The sequence below is a fragment of the Eubalaena glacialis genome, chromosome 12 (assembly GCF_028564815.1).
Source record: "Eubalaena glacialis isolate mEubGla1 chromosome 12, mEubGla1.1.hap2.+ XY, whole genome shotgun sequence".
Taxonomy (NCBI): Eukaryota; Metazoa; Chordata; class Mammalia; order Artiodactyla; family Balaenidae; genus Eubalaena; species Eubalaena glacialis.
In genome coordinates, this window is record NC_083727.1 from 15,048,375 (window position 1) to 15,055,087 (window position 6,713).

Consider the following 6,713-nt stretch of genomic DNA (forward strand, 5'->3'; position numbering starts at 1 on the left):
CCCGTGCGCCACAACTACTGAGCCTGTGCTCTAGAGCCCGCGAGCCACAACTACTGAGCCTGCGTGCCACAACTACTGAAGCCCACGCATCTAGAGCCCGTGCTCCGCAACAAGAGAAGCCACCGCAATGAGAAGCCCCCACTCGCCACAACCAGAGGAAAAGCCCACACGCAACAACGAAGACCCAAGGCAGCCAAAAATAAATTAAAAAGAAAATATATATATATATATATATATAGCTAACATAAAAATATGGACCTGGGACTTCCCTGGTCGTACAGTGGTTCAGACTCCTTGCTTCCACTGCAGGGGGGCACGGGTTTGATCCCTGGCTGGGGAACTAAGATTCCTCGCAGCAGTGCAGCCAAAAAAAAAGGGAAAGAAACAAATGAAAATGGACCAGAGTGCTTCTTAAACTCACTCAAATGAAGATTTACAGAGGACAACAAACTAGTATCAAATACCTCTCTGATGGTTCACTAATGAAATCTGATGAACTGGAATCCTCAAATTTCCTTCAAGTGGCCCTTTTAGATCCTGGGTTTCCCGGCACTGGGGGATTTTCTGGAGCAGCCAGGCTTTCAGTGTTAAGCTGGGGAAGGTCTAGGCAAAGCAGCCAGCTGTTATCTTCAGACCACATTTTTAGAAATTAATGTTTCAACAACCACCTTTTTCAAATCAGGACTGTGCTGGCAACTCTACAGATCTTTAATAAAACTAAAAACAAGAACCTCCCCTACCAATGATCAACTATCTTCACAAAGAAAAACAAGCTGATACACACACAGCTGTCATCAATTGGGGGAAGTAGTTTTCCCCTATATATTTCATCATTAATTTCACTTTCAAACATTAAAAACTCGTCACACACAATTCTATAAGCAAAATTTCAGACTCACTTTTTTGTTTAATATTTCACAACTAACATCTTTAAAAATCCGTTGTGCTATTAATACATGTTACAACTTTTTATGACTCTTTCACTCAACTTAGCTGACTGAAAGCAGCCAGTCTCAAAAGACTACATATTATATGATTCCATTTATATAACATGCTAGAAAAGACCAAAAGAGTGACGGAGGAGAAATCACTGGCTGCCAGGGAGGAGGAGTGGGAGGAGGTTCGTATGCCGAAGGACAGCATGAGGGAGTTTTCTGAAGTGACAGAACTGTCCTGTATCCTGACTGTGGTTACATAAATGTGCACCTATATTCAAGTTCACAGAACTGTACACCAAAAGAGTTAATTTTACTTTAAGATAACTCTAAAAATTTCTTTAAATAAGTGACTATTTTAAAAATATATTAATGATCCTGTCATTTACTGAGGCACTGTGCTAAGCCCCTTACACTTTTTTTATACTCACACAACCCTGTGAGATAAATATTATCCCTATTTGAACAAAACAAAAAAACTAAGGCTCAGAGGTTAAATAACATGCCCAAAGCCAAAACAGCTTACGGGACAGAGTATGATTCCAACCCAGAGCTGACTCCAAAGCCTATATTCTTAACCACTGTAAATATATACTCCCTGCCCTCTACTCATAAACACCAACCTCTCTGTCTCTCCTAATGTCAGGAGGCTGTTAAGTTTTCTCACTCTATTCCTAACTTAACACTCTACAGATAATGTGAAAATGTGCAGATTGACTCTGGAGCAGCACTGTCCAACAGAACTTTCTGTGACAAGAGAAATGTTCAATATCTGTGTCGTCTAATATGGTAGCCTTTGGCCCCATGTGGATACTGAAGCACGTGTGGCTAGTGTGACATTAACTTACATAGCCACATGTGGCTAGGAGCTACTGAACCGGACCAGCATAGTTCTAGAGAAATAATATACCAAGAGCATGCATGCCACAGAAGGAAGCAACTTATCAAACTATGATGGCAACTTGCCAACAATAAAACAATTCAAGGTAGATGTATAATGAAGTAAAGCTGAGAAATGCACAACCCCAAACATGTCACAAAACCACATCTTATCTTATCCACTCACCCTTCAAGATTCAGTTCTAACACCAACTTCATTGTACCAGCACACCATTTTGCACATGTGTAGTGTAGAACAAACTGTGTATTAAGTATATGATTGTGTTCTACCCCACTGGACTGTGGGCATCTAAAGAACAGAGATAGTGATTAACACATACACCAGCTGCACCTACCTCCTATATCCAGAGGCTTTTTACAACAATAAACATTTTTTCATTCAGTTGTGGTGGGAGAAATTATCATCTTCGGTCCTTCAACTACAAATTCAATTCAGTTCTTCAAGTACTTGAGTACCAGCAGTATATATGAAAGTAAGCCCCTGTAAGGATCTTACAGGGGGATGGGAGATACAACATATATAAATAAATACCAAGAAAAGTAATTACATAAGTAACTACAATCAGTGCTTTAAGGGCAGAATAGAACTGTCAGGTGTCCTGGTGGTAAGATAAACTAGAAAGCAGTCTAAGAAAAAAACAGCCATTATCCAATTCTGCAACAGAAGTGTAAGATGATTTACTGTATCCCCACCTATTACTCAGAAAAGCCTAATGAATTAAAAAAAAAAAAATCAAGGTAAGCCTTGGTAATTTATCCTGGCTTCACTCACACTACCAATGTCAGGGACTCCTCCCACTCCTTGTAGCAGTAAGCCAAAACTAGTCTTAGAACAAAGCCTTCTAGATCCAAAGTTTCCATGAAAAATTCACAGCAGAAAAACATGGTATAGTTTTCTTTACACGCACACCCTGATTATCTTTTAGTTGTAACATCTTCTTTTAGGTCCTGGAAATATGCTAATTGGAAGAGTTACACAGTACAATCTCAGGGTCAGTAATATAGGCAGCACACGGAGCTAACCGTAAAGTAGTTAAAATTCATTTAATAAGTACATTTTCCATTTCCTCTAAAAATCAGTTGGGACGGGGGTGCTGGTATGAGGAGTCTGCAAATTCATAAAGACATCAAGCATTATCCAGAGGCCAAATAAACTGACAGTATAACTACGATCATGTAAAAGAATACAAGCTGGAAAACTAGAGAACAAAAGTCCCACACTATAACTTCTTCAGAAAAGATTTTTTTTAAAAAATCAGCCAATTTTCTCATCTCTATCAGCACACAGATTATTATTTTCTCATGACAAAAAGTCAGAGAAAATCTGTTTCGTTTTCCTAGACTGAATGGGCTTGGCTAGTTAATTACCTAACTTCTTTGAGCCTGTCTTCTCAAATTTTAGAGGAAGGAGTGAGACTAAAATGCCCTCAGAGAAAAAACTGACTTAATTAAGATAATTACTTACAGATTGACTTCAGCAAGAATTCTGGTTCAATCCTAATTCATCCATAAACAGGAAAAATATAGAACTGTGGTAGTTATTAAAATGTCATAAATTCTTTGAGACTCTTCCCTTCAAGACATGGAGCTTAATTCCTCTCCCCTTGGCTGCAGGCTGGACTGAGTAACTTGCTTTTAACTAACAGCGTGTGGCGGATGGTGGTGTTTCCTCCTCGCTCTTGCTTGGATCGCTCGCTCTGGGGGAAGCCAACCACCACCATGTTGTGAGGACACTCAAGCAGCCCCAGGGAGAAGAACCGAGAACTACCGAGTACTAACCCGCTGGAGTGTGAGCCGCCCTGGAAGCAGATCCTCTAACTCAGTCAACATCTTGACATAAAAAACACCTCCTGAAAGACGCTGTCCCAGAACTACCTAACTAAGCTACTTCCAGATTCCTGACCCACAGAAATTCAGAGATAAACAAATGTTCACTGTTTTAAACCACTTAAGTGTTGGGGTAATTTGTAACAGCAACTAATACTAAAAACTGAAATACCAGTTTTTTCAAACTGTGGACCCTGATCCATTTGTGATTTATGAAATCAATTTAAGGTACCACAATCAGCTAATTTTTTTTAAAAAATGAAACAAAAGATAGCAGAGTATATACCCATAATAACAAGTACTATTTCCTGAGAATTTTGTTTCAACTTTACATATATGTGTGAACCAGGTAGCATGTAATAAAATATATTTTTTAAAATCACAACAGAAAAAGTTTGAAACCCACATGCCTACGCTAATAGGTTTAAAACCAAAAAAAAATTGCTAAAGTATAGGGAATCCTTGAAGGAATACAGTCTCAATAACAATCAACTATAAAATAAGCATTTCCTATAAACTTTTTAACAAAACAAAATATAAGACACACAAAATACATCTTTTCTGACTTATACGTTAAGCTTGCAAACACAGGTGTGGCATCTACCCTAGACTTAGAAATCTAGCATGCAAAAAAGCATGTCGTTCTCCCAATTTAAGAAACTACCCATAGGACATTCTTCAAAAAATTATGTAGTGAAAAAGCTTTGGGATGTACCCACATGTATTACTTCCTCTTACTATTACTTTCATCATCAGTGTTAAAGGAAATTCCATCTTCAACCTGAGCACACACAAATTTTTGCCCCCCCCACCCAAAAAAAAAATCCAAAAGTACAGTACTGTTAAACTGCTTTCTGCCCACTGTCCAAGTCTCCCTGGAACTATCCTCTTCAGAACACAAGCAAGTGCGTATATCTCTGGTTGTACCTCAGCATAACACGTATCAAAACTTTCAGCAACACAAGACTCTGCAGAATATTTATGCATAACTTAACTTCTGATGAGTCCACTCGATTATTTGCTTGCACTGAGATTTTCTTTGAGGTAAAATGTGTGAAACTATTTTTGAAATCCCAATTTGCCCAATTTATTTTCAAAATGCAAAACAGATCAGTACACAAACACTAAACAGATGACTTAACTTCTTTTTCTTATTACTTAACTCAGGGCACTTGTGGCTCTCCCATAACCAGACTAACTGACAGCTTCCCTTGGCCCAATCCGGACACAGACTACTAGCCATTCTCTGCAAGAACTAAGTTTTCTCCCCAACCTTTGCATATGTATCCATCGAAATGTTTCTACTTCAACCAGTTGTAGAAAGCAGATATAGTCTGTATAGCACTCCTTATAATGCTACTACTTGATGATGGTGACTAAAAATCAAAATAACTGGCATACTTGGCAAAATCCAAGTATCCATCATTATGCCTTCCAAGAACTAGCAGCAAAGCCACCCCAGTTCTAAATTCCAGAGCAGCAGCTCTAAAAGACAAGACTAGGATGCTCCTGACAGCACTTTCTCTAGGAAGGAGATTCAGAGTTTCAGGAATAACCCCAGGGTTTATTTCTATACAACTATATAGAGTATGGTACTGGGAAAATATTTGTTGATCTTAAGAATAAGCATAGTTACTCTGACTCAAGGCCAAATATTTGAGACACATAGCCAAGTTTCTGCCCAATGGCTTCATCTAAAGCTTCAGCATTCGTTTTGCCCAGTTTTTCCATTGGTTTCTCTTAAATCAGTTCACTCTCCATGTAAGCACTCATCAGACCATAAACTTGAAAGTTCAAAGTCTAAAAGAATTAAGAACCCAAAGATCTCTAACGATGTCTCTCTACCAATCAAAATCACTTTAGTTTCCTAATGAGATGAAACAGATCTCAACTGTAAAGCCAATCCAAGGAAACTGGCATGCCAGTCTAATGGCCAACTTTGATGTTTTAGTGATAGTGCACCAGAAATGCTTATAGCAGGGTCAGAATTCGGTTTTGCAAGGCAGACATTTAGCCACTCACAAGTCATTTATCTAGTTGATCAAAGAACAAGAAAGTTCAAGGCAGGTATGTACTAAATCTATTACTCACTTCTGGACCACTAAAGTTACACAGCTGCTTATTTTGTCTTCAAAGAAGAAGGAATTAGTAATCAGTAGCCCCAGGTACGACTGGATTACCAAATCACACGCAGATTTTTAGCAGGGACACTTCTGTATGTTAAATTAACTGTCTTAAGATAATAAACTTGCCTTAAGTATTTTGTGAACTATGTGCCAGGGCACTGTGCTTAGCTCTGGCTATGTCAACCAAAATGGGTTCCACATCAAATCAAGGAGCTTATATCCAGGATAGCATGCTTTAAAACCAGAGTAGCCTAGGAACTGCTGCCGCCTCCATTTTCTTACAAATCAAGCCATATTCTTTTTTAAGTCTTCAAAATCCTAAATATGTAAAACAAAGAAATCGTTAAATGCATTCCTCAAAGGACTAAATCTTACTTCTAAAGATATAAATAAAATTCTAGCAAAATGGCAACGACGCAAAAGTAAACTTCAACATGTTAAGAATGACCATCAATGAATATTAAACCCCATGCTTGCCCTGTTACCATGTTTCAGGACCTCCCCGTTAAAAGATTTCAGGACCTCTAAATTTAACAGAATGGCCAACTCTGGAATCCACTCTAACAATATCTCAGAGACCAAAGCTTAAAAGGAGAGTAAATTGTTCGTAAGTAACAAACACGCTTTGCAGACTTCGACTTTTCTAGACCAAAGCTTCATAAGCTAAAACCCAATTACTGAAATAAGCACCAAATTCAATCCTAACAGAAACGTCTTAGATCACACTCATCTGGTCTGTAAGGAAGCACTTCTACCTCTACACACAGCACCAACAAACATTTCTACTCCAGTATGACTTCTCAATTACCACTGGCGATAAAAAAGTATTAGTAATTTCACAACTATCTCCCTGGTTCTCAAGTCCAATCCATTTCGTCTTTCAAGGTTAAAATTTATGCTAATACGGGAAGCAGAGGGACAAAGC